General features: G+C 49.6%; 1 protein-coding gene across 7 annotated transcripts in view; it reads left to right on the forward strand.

Moving 5' to 3' along the window:
* The window catches only part of TIAM2 (TIAM Rac1 associated GEF 2), a 273941-nt gene that overhangs the window by 144753 nt on the left and 116694 nt on the right, over positions 1 to 12494 (forward strand). The window contains exon 1 of one of the 7 annotated variants that reach the window (XM_059714254.1): positions 5549 to 5616. The exons of the other annotated variants lie outside the window; for them this stretch is intronic. The gene's annotated coding sequence lies outside the window, so the exon portion shown is untranslated. Of the gene's footprint in view, positions 1 to 5548; positions 5617 to 12494 lie in introns of those variants that run through there. 7 annotated transcript variants of the gene reach the window in all.

A 12494-nucleotide genomic window follows, 5' to 3' on the forward strand; every position in this document is an offset into this window, starting at 1 on the left:
GTTGCATGAAGTACTGGAATATCAGTTTGGACCTCAGGCTTAGGAGTAGCAAATGTTCAAGATTATACTATTTTTTTTGTATTGAAATCTGCTTCTCTCCCCTGTTCTGCACCATCATTCTATGACTATATGTCACATAACAGACTTGATATGGACTAGTTAAAACTCAAGTGGAATGAAACCTACATAGTCAGATGACAGAATCCCAGTGGAAATCAGCAATGCAGAATATTCAAACATCTTCAGCTGATTTTTAGACTACATCTTGTACAACAAAAGATCAATTTTTTAAATCTTTACCGGGTTTCCTCTAAACTTAAAAATTTAATTATACTCTGCCTTTGGTACAAATTAGAGATGCAATACATCACAGGCAACGCTTAACCATATATTTTGATCGTCCCTTATTTTCAATTGGGGGGGGGGGGGGATGACTTACAACCAGAGTTAATATGGTTTTCAGTACAGCACTAAAATCTCTGGCAAGTATGTGCATTCTTGGATATATACCCAAGAAGTCCAAATTGAAACCTTCCAGATTGCACTCTTACAGAGGATCTTACTATTAATGTGCAGGATGATGTTAATGCATTGGTAAAGGAGACAAGTTTCCTTGGGTGAATTTGATATCTTTTATTAGACCAACCCAAATAGTTGGAGAAAAGTTATTAAGCAAGCTTTCAGGTTCAAAAACCCTTCATCAGGCTAAGGAAGTTTGGTGTGTGCTCTTCCTGGATGGAATGAAAAGTAAACAAGCCAGGGGCTGGGCTGGGGAGTCAGTTGCCAGGCAAATTATAATGTATCAAAAATCCAATGTCTGTTTAGTTCATGATCTCTAGTATCCAGGAGGTTGATAAAATGGAGCTCATAGGCTCGTCTCTGGGAAGTGTTGTGTAAGTTTCCCTTGAGGATCAGGACTGAGATATTGGAGAGAGAATGGCCCTCCTGTGAGAAATGTGCCCCCACCGGTAATTGGGTATTTCTGTCTTTGAAATGCACAGTGTGCATTCATTCTGGTGCGCAGTTGTTGTTTGGTCTCTCCTACATATTTTCCATCAGGGCATTTGGTGCATTGGATGAGGTATATTACATTTCTGGAGGTGCAGCTGTAAGATCCAGGGATGCTGATGACTCTGTTGTGGGGTGTAGTAATAGTGGAGGTGGTGGAGATGTGTTGGCAGGTTTTGCATTTCTTGTCCTTGGCACGGTCTGGATTCTTTTGGTGTGTTCTGGGCTTGAGGAAGTTTGCTTCTGGTGATGAGGTTGGCGAGGTTCAATGCTTGTTTGAAGGCTAGGATGGGTGGCTCTGGGAAGATCTTTTTAAGCATAGAGTCTCTGTCTAGTATGGGTTGCAATTTTTGGAGGATTTTCTGTACAGGTTCAAGGGAGGGGTGATACCTCATAACCAGCGGTGTGCGATTTGTGGGAGGTTTTCTTCTGTACTGCAGCAGTTCTTCACATGGTATCCAGGTGGCTCTTTCAAACGTGTGATCTACCTCTCTGGAGGAGTGTCCTTGCTGGGTGAAAGCCTTTTTAAGATTGGTGAGGTGGCAATCCTGGGTGTTCTCTTCAGTACAAATGCGGTGGTATCTGAGGGCTTGGCTGTATATCACAGCTTTTTTGGTGTGTTTAGGGTGATTGCTGGTTCTGTGCAGATATGTATGTTGGTCTGTGGGTTTCTTGTATACTGTGGTCTATATTTAACCCTTCTGGATACTGATCATTGTGTCTAAAAAGGAGATGTTGGTGCTGGAGTATTCTAAAGAAAGTCGGATGGAGGGATGGTGACTGTTGAATTTCTGATGGAACTCAATCAGAGATTGCAGGTTCTCACTCCAAATGATGAAGATGTCATCGATGTATCTTAAGTATAGCAAGGGTTTGATGGTGCAGCTCTTGAGGAAGTCTTCTTCCAGGTGGCTCATAAAAAGGTTGGCATACTGTGGGGCCATTTTAGTGCCCCACAGTTGGTAAAGGAGGACATTCCTGAAGGTCAAAACCTAATATGATGTCATGGCACAGTAGGCATCTATGGAGTGGGACATGTTTTGCAGATGTAACTGCTTTGACAAGTTTGGTACAATTTAGAAAGATGTCTTAGAATGCTTTGGTAACTAATTATTACTCTTTGCACACTGCTCTCTTCCTCTTCTATCCCTCTTTTTTTTTTTTTCTTCCTTTCTTTCTCTTCTTCCTTTCTTGTTGTTATTTTTTCTTTCTCCTGTATTGATTATGACAGACATATGTGTAGCTCATGCTGATATGTCTAGTTGATATGCACATTTATTATTTTTGGTGCATTTTAAGAATAAAATATTGCCAAACACTGGAAATTCAGTCAAAGGAATTTTAAATGAAGAACGATAGTCATGTTTCCATTCAAAGGAAGGTCTACCACAGTTGCTCCCTTCTCTTTCTCCAAAAGAGATTTTAATAATCCATTAGAACAAGGCCAATTGGAAGAGGTTGCTTGCTTGCAATCAGAGTACCCCTCCATGTCAGGGATTGTCTGTATTAGCAGTTGTTATGTTCTGGGATCCACATAAAATATCCAATCCAGAGAAAGTGGCTTTCTTGCAGGGAAAGGTGCGAGTCTTCACATAGCTTTTACAAACATAGGACCCATGAAGGATCTGTTGGACCTGCAGACATAACAGCCTGCCCCAGTAGGTGTTGCAACTAGTGTGAGGGTGCATTGGCTTGCTTTTATCTCCTTCCTAATCTGGCACCAGTAGCTGTACAACCACAAACACCATCTGGGTGGCAGGAATATTCAAAAGGGCCCACTTTAGCAAAATTCTGCTCCAGTTGAAATCAATAGTAAAAAATCCCATTGACTGAAAGGGGAACAGAGTTAGGACTCCATAGAGGGCTTTTGAAAAATCCCGTAATATACCCCTGTTGGAATCAGTATCATTAGTAGAATTACCCTTGTTCCGGAGCGGCAGGGCAACTTATCCCCAAATACTATGAGTGTAGATCTTTTTCTCATGAGGTTTACATTTGTGATGGGGAGCCATATGTCTGTTTTAACAATGGTTAAAACATTGGCTCACTTAACAAGTGAATCATAGTATTTGCTCCAAATGTGGAATCCTGACTGCAACTACTGAAGTCAATGAAGAGACTGCTTCTGTTTTCCATGTGAGTGGTATTGTTTGATATGGCTGTAATTAGAATTTGCCTAATCATTCACTCAATGTTGTAAATCAAAAGTAGCCCCCTTCCCCCCCTGTCCCCCCCCCCCCCCCCCCCATCTGCTCTGCATCTGCGTATGGAACTTCTGGTAGCATGAATGGAAGGTCCATCACAGACTGAGAGAAACGTATACTCCATTGGGTTTATTATTATTATTATTATTATTGAATTTGTAATTCTTCCATCACATGCATCTTTTATATATTTTAAGAAAGCATAATATGGGACAGTTCTGAATAATACCAGCTTGTAAACATTCTGGGTTTCTTTTTACAGTTTCTACAATAACAGTTGAATCCTGGTTTCCAAATAGTTTTGAGGTAGCTTTCATGCTTCACATTTGCTATGCACATTATGCTTAACTCACTTATCAGATGGCTGTGAGGCAGTTAGTCTTTATTTGCTAACACTGAAATGAGAAACATTAATGAGAAAAACAGATATACGCTTGGAATAATTTTCATCGGAGTCTTCCTACATTTTTCTCCAACCAAAATACTTTTTTTTTTTTCTGTTGCCATAAAAGCCAAAATAGGAAGATCAGTAAAGCTCATCACCTATTCTCAACCAAAGCATTTGTAAAATGTACAAGTGTTGCTTTTTTCCCTGAGATCTGTCATTGTTGTCTAGGTGGCAACTGCTTCACATATTTAGCAGTTGTCACATTAATTTTTTCTTCATGTAACAAACGCATATAATATTATGATGCTAACAAGTTCAGAGATATCGTTTTTTGTATTTGCCCCAAGAATTAAAATTTAAGGTTTTATTTAAATACGGTATTACCTCATAAATCTGGTGTGCTTGGGACCAAGCACCTGTGAAAAATGTGAAAATTGTAGATTTTTGAAATTGGAGCAGCAGCCAATCCCGGAGCAGGGGGGCAAGGGGGTAGTGGTGGCTGGTCCCAGAGCAGTGGTTGCACACAGATCAGCAGCGTGGGGTGGTGGATGGCGGCACTAGCCACCACGTGAAAACTTCCCCCTCCGCTGCTTCTAGATTGGCTGCCGCTACTCCCCAATGTAGTGCAGTTTTAAAAAGTGCTGGATTTTCAATAATTCTGGATTTTTGATACCCGGATTTATGAGGTTATACTGTATTATCTAATGTTAATGAGAGAGAAAATCAGAATATGACCTTGTCTAGATAATTTTGGCTAAAATGCTTTGCTGACTTACTGGTTTTGCTTTTTAATTTATTTGCAATATATATGCTTTTAAAATTGGCACTCTCAGGCCATGTTGAGACATGCAAAAGCGTGTGGTTTGTAGTGCCACACATCTCTCTGTTTCCACAAACTGCATATGGGGAATGTTAAAATGTACCATGTACTGCAGATCTGCAGTGCAGGGTTAAAATTTTCTACCAGGGTATTGTGGTAGCAAAAGCACAAAAAGCGGTGCAACGCAGGTGTAACAATTGTGTGCTGGCACACATGGAGGCTGGACCATACACAGCAACACCTGTGCCCAACCTGTGCCCTTGCTGCTCCAGGCCACCGGGTAAGACAGCCGGGGCCAACACCAGTGTTGTCCCCAGCCTCTGGCTCTCCCTGACTGAAGACCTGGGAGGAGCTGGGCAAGGGCAGTTTGCCCATTGCGGCATAATTTGTCCTGCAATGAAGCTCATTTGCAGGGGCATGCACTGTGACAATTTGTGCTGCTGTGAGTGCATGCCCCTGTATGTCTGGACACAGCCTCAGGCTAGGGACAGACATTCAAAAAGCCAGAGCCTGAACTGGTTCAATCTTTACAGGTTAGTTTAACCTGCATACCGTGGGCGACTGGTGCCTCCTGAGTCAGGGGGGGCACTTGCCCCCCAAGTGGCCAGTCAGCAAATGGGGAGTTGGGTTCCCCCACAGTCAGTTGCGCCGACCTGGAATTGCCAGTGCAGGGGAACACCATCCCCGGTTGGTGCGATTGGCCACAGGGGGACTGCGGGGATCACTTCTCCTGGTGTCCCCACTCCCTTGCCAGCACTCTCAAGGGGGGCACCAGTGCTCTTGCTAGTCCCCCTGCCCATTGTTCAAGTGGGGAACACTGGCTGTGAGGGGATGCATTCCCTATGTGTTGCCACTGCTGCAGAGAGTGAACTGGTTTGCTAATGGATAGACATGTGCGGGCCAGGAGCAGTCCGAGGCCCTTTTTTTCGCGCGGCGGGCTGTGGCCAGCAGCCCGGACACGCCAGGTCGGGGAAGGCAGGCGGCACGCTAGAATTAGGCACGGACGCTTAATGGTTGATTTAAGATTGTTTACTTACACCGTAGATGGTCGCGGTGCAGGCTGGAAAACTTCGCTTAAGTCCCAGTTTAAGGACTCGGACAGAGCTCTGGATTCACTCTCATGAAGTTTGCTAGGCTCTGTGGAACTTTGCGCTCAGGGAAGGGTACGTCGAGGGATCAGGCGGCGACGGGGAGAGGTGAGAGGTTGATCAGACCCCTGTATCCTTCTTGATATTCGCGCTGGGTCCAATAGGCTCCGCAGTGCTTAGAGATCTTCACGAGACGTGAAGTCTCCTCCTCCTGATGTTCATGGAGTCCTCCAACTTGGGCAGAAACCACTCAAGCCTCTTATACGACTAGCAAGCCAATCGCTAGCCGCCACGTAGGAATAATTTAGAACTGACCAATAGTGGGGCACAAATTTGAATACAAATGGCAGGAACTCCTTGCAACGTGCATCTCCTTTCTGCAGCTCAGAAATGCACCCTGCAAAGAAAGCTCTGAATGGCGGGAAATAAGTTAGCAGTGCCGAAGCACACACAAACAAAAAATTACACCCTTGGGTTGTGACATCCCCCCTTGCTGAAGGCACAGCTGAATTATGCTGCACGCTCGTCACTCGAGTAATCAAGAGCTCTTATCACGGGTCGTCGAACAAAACGGGTAAACACAAAATCCAGCAACATAAGTTCATCCTCAAGGGATCGAACCAAATAATAACCAACACAAATACATATACACATAATCAGATTCATAACAAAAAAACTGCACGATCAGGGCTTCAGTTGGCATCATGGCGAAGTCGCGCGTCAGGCCCTCACTTCTTCCTATGGGGCTTCTCTTCACCACGCACTCTGAATTCTTGGGGCTTCTCTTCACGCACTCTGAATTCCGGGTCTGTAAACAAAAACTCTCAAAAAATAAGTTAACGTATAGCAAAATATTCACAAAATTTCTATGGAACTACATTATCATTTCTAGAACATAACTACCCTCTCTTGTACACTCAACTAGATGAAATCGTTGAGGAGCCATTGTCTAGTTCTTCTAGATAACGGAAACCTAACTCATAGGCCAGTTGCCATTGGCCTGCGTCCCCTAAAATCCGAAGTTGCCGCTTATTGAGTCCAGAACGCTGTAGGAGAAATCCAAACATGTATCGCTCCTCTGGTGTTCTCTGTGGCAATGATGGAAGATCGGATTCACGGTGTCTTGTGCCTTGAATCTCGGTCGGGTGTCGACGTTCCTGATCACCAGATAATCTTGGCTCCGTTAGGATACGCAGTCGAGACAACTGACGAAGGAGGTTACTCACAGGCTGGTTAACCATTGGGTTAAGCAGAATCCGGAGGATGACGATGTTCTTTCGCCCATAAACCTCAAGACAACTATCTATGCTGTGAATGGTCACTGGAACGGTTCCAGGGTCTCGTAGATGACGATGAGGCCATGGTCTTATTCGCTGGAGTGATGTCAGTCCCAGCGCGCATGCTCTGGGGTTCCAGGCACAGTACGAAACTCCGATGATTGCTAGCATGAGTTGCTCTGCGCCGGTATGTTCTGGCCATCCGTCATGCCATACGTGGGCTTTCTGGCCGATCAGTCCTGCAACAAGCGCTGGCAGTGGAATAGGCCAGTGAACGTTGACCGCTACCATGTCGATGTCAGTGACATGTCCTCTACTCCATGAAGCTTGTCTGACCAAGAAGCTTGCTTCTTCCTGGTTCAGCAGGTCGGATCTAAGCTCCACAACCAGATGTCCCAACCATACAGCTAGAGTTTCTTCAGGTTGGATTCTTGATTCTCTGCATCAATCCTGTAGTTCAGTTCTGGTGTGAGCATAGTAGGCAGTAGCAACTCGGTTAATTGTTGTTACAGGCTGAACTACTGCTGTGGGAGTCATTGCTGCTGTTATTACTTCAGGCAGGAGGGGCGGATGCACTCCTCCGCTCGATTCTCCCTTCCATTGGCATGAAGGTGTGGTCACCGGAAGCGACGCTGTGTCGGTGGGCGGGATCGCCAGAAACGACGCTGCGTCGGTGGGCGGAGTTGCTGACCGAACTCTCGCGGGTTCCTCCGAAGCTTCACCCTTCTCTTCCGGTTCTTCCACGCGGTCTCCCTCTTGCTCGGCGCCATCTTGTCATGGCGTTTCAGGATTCTCTTTCGCAGCCGCTTCTTTGACCGCTTGAACGGCCATACGCAGCTGGGCTTTCAAACTTAAATTCTTGTGCATTAGATCAGTTACAGTACGAAAAATTGCAGTTAACACTCCCCCCTTGTCATATCGTGGGGTCACCCTCTCATCCGCGGCATGTTCCTCCGTCTCCAGATCTTCGAGGAGCTCGGATGGAAGCTCGCGACCCCTTAATCTAGACGCCAGCATAAAGGGGGCGAACCGGTTGATCGGCACCGGTTCTTCACTCTCCCGAGCACATCTTAGGCATCGGGCACACTCCCAGGTGAGAGTCGGGTTTACTTCGCCCGCCGGGTTGACTCTGGCGAGGGACACAGTGTCGAGGGGCCTGAACAGGACCCGCTCATCGCTCATTATACACCCGAATGCCGCGGGGTGCAAATACACTTCCCTCTCTTTTGGGGCTCCGTCTTCTCCCTTCAGCGAAAGGCGTCCACTGATAAATCTCCCACCCGTTCCGCCTGCCTGGTGGTAAGCGATATGCGCCTCCAGTTCCATAAGGTTTTCTACTTGGCGTTTTCCACTGCGCCAAGGGCAGTTCTTAACTAATTCTAGCTCCAACGTGCTTTCCCCTGATCCCATCCTCGTCGCCATGTGCGGGCCAGGAGCGGTCCGAGGTCCTTTTTTCACGCGGCGGGCTGTGGCCAGCAGCCCGGACATGCTAGGTCGGGGAAGGCAGGCGGCATGCTAGAATTAGGCACGGACGCTTAATGGTTGATTTAAGATTGTTTACTTACACCGTAGATGGTCGCGGTGCAGGCTGGAAAACTTCCAGGAAAACTTTGCTCAAGTCCCAGTTTAAGGACTCGGACAGAGCTCTGGATTCACTCACTCACATGAAGTTTGCTAGGCTCCGTGGAACTTTGCGCGCAGGGAAGGGTAGGTCGAGGGATTAGGCAGTGACGGGGAGAGGCGAGAGGTTGATCAGACCCCTGTAGCCTTCTTGATATTTACGCTGGGTCTAATAGGCTCTGCAGCACTTAGAGATCTTCACGAGACGTGAAGTCTCCTCCTCCTGATGTTCGTGGAGTCCACCCACTTGGGCAGAAACCACTCAAGCCTCTTATACGCCTAGCAAGCCAATCACTAGCCGCCACGTAGGAATAATTTAGAACTGACCAGTAGTGGGGCACAAATTTGAATACAAATGGCGGGAACTCCTTGCAACGTGCATCTCCTTTCTGCAGCTCAGAAATGCACCCTGCAAAGAAAGCTCCGAATGGCGGGAAATAATTTAGCAGTGCCGAAGCGCGCACACACAAAATCACACCCTTGGGTTGTGACAAGACATTCGGCATATACCTGCAGTGCCTCAGGCCAGAAGCTTGGGGGCGCTAAAGCAGCCCTCCCTTTCAGCAGGCAAGCTGAGCTGAGGAGGGGCAGGGGCAGGCCCCAGTAGGCCTGAGTTAGACTGAGGAGGGGTTTAAACCGGCACCATGGCCTGCAGGGTTTGGAGGGTGCGGAGGAGGAGGAGGGGAGAGCTCTCCTTGCCCCAGCAGCTCCCTGACAGCTGGGAACAATCCCCACACACAGGGCTGCCTGGCCCCAGAGGGGGAACTCTTCCCCCTCCTCCCTCCCCCCCACTGATATGGGGTTGGGTGGGGGGCTCTGTTTGGTACTGGGAGGCTTTTCCCCTGCCTCCTCCCCCCACCACTGCTGTGGGGTGGAGAGGGAGGCACTGCAAGGCTGCTTGGCTAGGAGGAAGACTCTTCTCCTGCCCCACCATTGAGGGGTGGGGAGGGAGGGCTCCATGCAATGCTGCCCGGCCCCAGATAGGGACTCTTCCCCCCAACCCTGCTGTCCTCTGTGGGGCTTGAAGTGGGGCTCATCTTCCCCCTTCTCCTCCCTCTTCCCTCACCCTTGCTGCTGGGGGGTGGGGAGGGGGGCTCTGTGGAGGTTGCCTGGCCCGGGCCCTAGAGGGGGACACTTCCCCCCTCCCCCTGCTGGGGAGGGGCTGTGTTCAGTGCTGGGGAGGGGGAACTCTTCCCCCTCCTCCTCCTACCCCCTTGCCCCCTGCCACCACTGGGAGGGGAGGCTCTTGCAGTGCTCCCTAGCCTGGCCCAGCTGGGGCACAGCAGCTGCCAGGGTGGCCCTGGCCCTGGGGGCTGGCTTGGCCTGAACCTGCTCATCCTTGGCTAAGGCAGCTGCTTGGTGGGGCCGGCCCTTTCTGAGGCCCTATGAGACCCCGTGTTGCTTCCGAGTGGGCCCATATAAGCCACTGAGAGCCAGCCACTGGCTGCACACACCAGCCTGCGCTCGCTGACAGGGAAAGACGCTGCCTGGCTGCGCTGGCTTCCCCATCACTGAGCTGTACCGGCCAGGGGTGGCCCTGCCCCCACGGCTCAGCCCAGCCCTACCTTAACTGCAGCTGAGCGAGGCTAGACTGGGTCAGGCTATGGGACTGGAGCCACCCCTGGCAGCTGCAGCTCTGTTAAAGCCACTTCTCATGCCCCAGCTGGGCCGGGCCCAGGAGCACTGCAAGAGCCTTCCTCGCCCCGTGGTGGTGGGGGGAATAGGAGGAGGAGGGGGAAGAGTCCTTCCTCCCCAGCACTGGACAGAGCCCCCCTCCCCCATGGGTGGTGGGGGGGAAGTGTCCCCCTCTGGGGTCGGGCAGCATCTACAGAGAACCCCCCCCAGCAGAGGGGGAGGGGAAAGAGTTCCCCCCCAGCACTGAACAGAGCACCCTGCTGGGGCTGGGGTTGGGGCTGGGCACCCTGCGCAGCGCCACCCCTCCCCACCCCTGGGTGGTGCGGGGAGGAGCTTGGAGAAGATGGGAGGGGGTCTCTGTACGAGGCTACCCAGCCTGGCTGCAGCCCAGAAGGGGGACTCTTTCTACCTGGTCCTTCCTCTTCCTCCTCCCCCCCCCCCCAATGATTTAGGGTGGGCTCTGTGTGGCACTGCCTGGCCTGGGCACAGGGAGAGGCTGTAATAGTCGTAGCTGCAGCTGGTGAAGAGTGGGGGAAGAGTTTCCTTTCCGGGGCTGGGTAGCCTTGCATATAGGCCTCCCCACCCAGCCCTGGGGTGGAGGTGGAGGAGTGTTCCCCCTCCAGCATCCCACAAAGCCTTCCTTTCCCACCCTAGGGGAAAGAAAAGGAGGGGGAAGAGTTCACCCAGCACCAGAACAGGGTCCCCATCCCTGCCCCAAAGGACAGCCATCCCAGCATGGTACCATTAAGGTGAAGGGGACAGGGAGAAAAGTTAATTCCGCCCTCTGTTCCTTTTGGTCCCTTCTGCCCTGCAGCCAGGGTCTGCCAGCCCCAGGGGCCACCACCATAGCCCCCTCCCTTCTGCTCCCTGGCTGACAGGCAGACCCCGCCTGCGGTGAGGGAGGAGGGGAAGGAGGGAAGAGTTAATCCCTTCCCTGCCCACTTTACCTTAATGGGGCCATGCTGCCTGGTGTCTTGCTATGTCCCGTCCCTAGTCTGGCTAGAGAGCAGAAGGGAGGGGCCAGCCCAGCTCTGGAGCCCAGTCCAGTGGCAGGACTCGCATGGCACCATGCCACATTGCTTTCAAAGGCAGCAGTGAGGCATGGAGCAGGCAGAGCGCAGCTCACAGCTGTAGCCCACCTTTGCCCCGTACAAAGATCAGGAGGCCATGTTCCCCCCCCCCTCCCCCCTTGGCTGCCCAGCGCTGTGCCGCTGGAGGAGGCTCTGGGCCCTTCCCAGGGATGGTGCAGGGCAGGTGCAGGGGTCCCCGTGGGCTCCGTCCCCGACAGTGCAGCTTAGGCTGGCCCCATTCCGGGTCCCCCTGGGCAGTGCAGGGCCGGGGCTTTTGCAGGGTGGTGAATTCACAGAGGCCACCAGTGCTGGGCAACGACTCTGGGCACATGGGGAAGGGACGGGCGCAGTGGACCCTGGCCCCAATCCCAGGCCTGGCTCTGCTCCAATCCCTGTCTGGTCCCAGCCCTATTCCTGGTGGGGTGGGGGAAAGCGTGCACTCTGCCCCCTCAATTTCTTTTTCTCTCTCCGCCTATGGATCACTGTAACCAGTTTGTGTAATGTCTGTCCCTCTAGCCTGGCCAGAGGCTAACAGTTGACCTCTTGATTTATTGTGGCAGGCCCTCAACTAAATATAGTTAGTCCTTTGACTGAAATAGTCCTTCATTGTTTTGCAGCAGTAGAGATTCTGGTCCATTCTTCTTGACTGTCAGCTTTTCGTGTAAAACTTCCTCTCACTCCGTCTTTACGAGAACTCTCTTCTTTTTTGTTGTTGATGAGAATGCTTCTCTTTCTTTCTCTCTCCCTTCCTGTTTCTAGTCCCCTGCTCTGGATGGAGAAGTTAAAAGAAGTTAAAGGAAACATGTTTCTATTTTCCACTCTGGTACTACTTTGCAATTCCTTGCACAAGAAGGAATCAATCTGTTTAAATTTAAAAATGCAGAGCAGGTTAGCAGTAGAAACTGCTGGAAGCTGGAAGATCAGGTTGTAAGCTAATGTTTTCATCCTTTGCAGAAAGCAAGTTGAATGATAAGATTGTTCCCCAGTTCAGTAGGCTTCTAAAACACACACCTAACTTGAAGCACATAAATAGTCCTGATGATTTTAGTTGGACTATCCTTTTTTTTACTAAGCATATACCTAAATTCTTTGCTGAATTAGGGGCTTGAGGATCCTTGAATCAATGTTTTTCCCATACTGTGGTCAGAGACGTTGAAAATTACGTACATCAAAAAGCAAGAATGGAAAAAGAAGGGTCTTGTTTGTTTTACACTCTTCTCATTCATTTTTCATTTCTTTCATTTTGCAGAGCAAGTGATAGCGAATTGTCCTTTAAGTTATTGGCAGTATAAGAGTGATGTTGTAGCCATGATGGTCCAGAAATTATTCAAAAGCTTGTCTAACTCTATCCCAAGAGTTGAAAAATGAATATAAAAAAGGCAGG

The sequence above is a fragment of the Alligator mississippiensis genome, chromosome 1, assembly GCF_030867095.1.
Source record: "Alligator mississippiensis isolate rAllMis1 chromosome 1, rAllMis1, whole genome shotgun sequence".
NCBI classification, from domain to species: domain Eukaryota; kingdom Metazoa; phylum Chordata; order Crocodylia; family Alligatoridae; genus Alligator; species Alligator mississippiensis.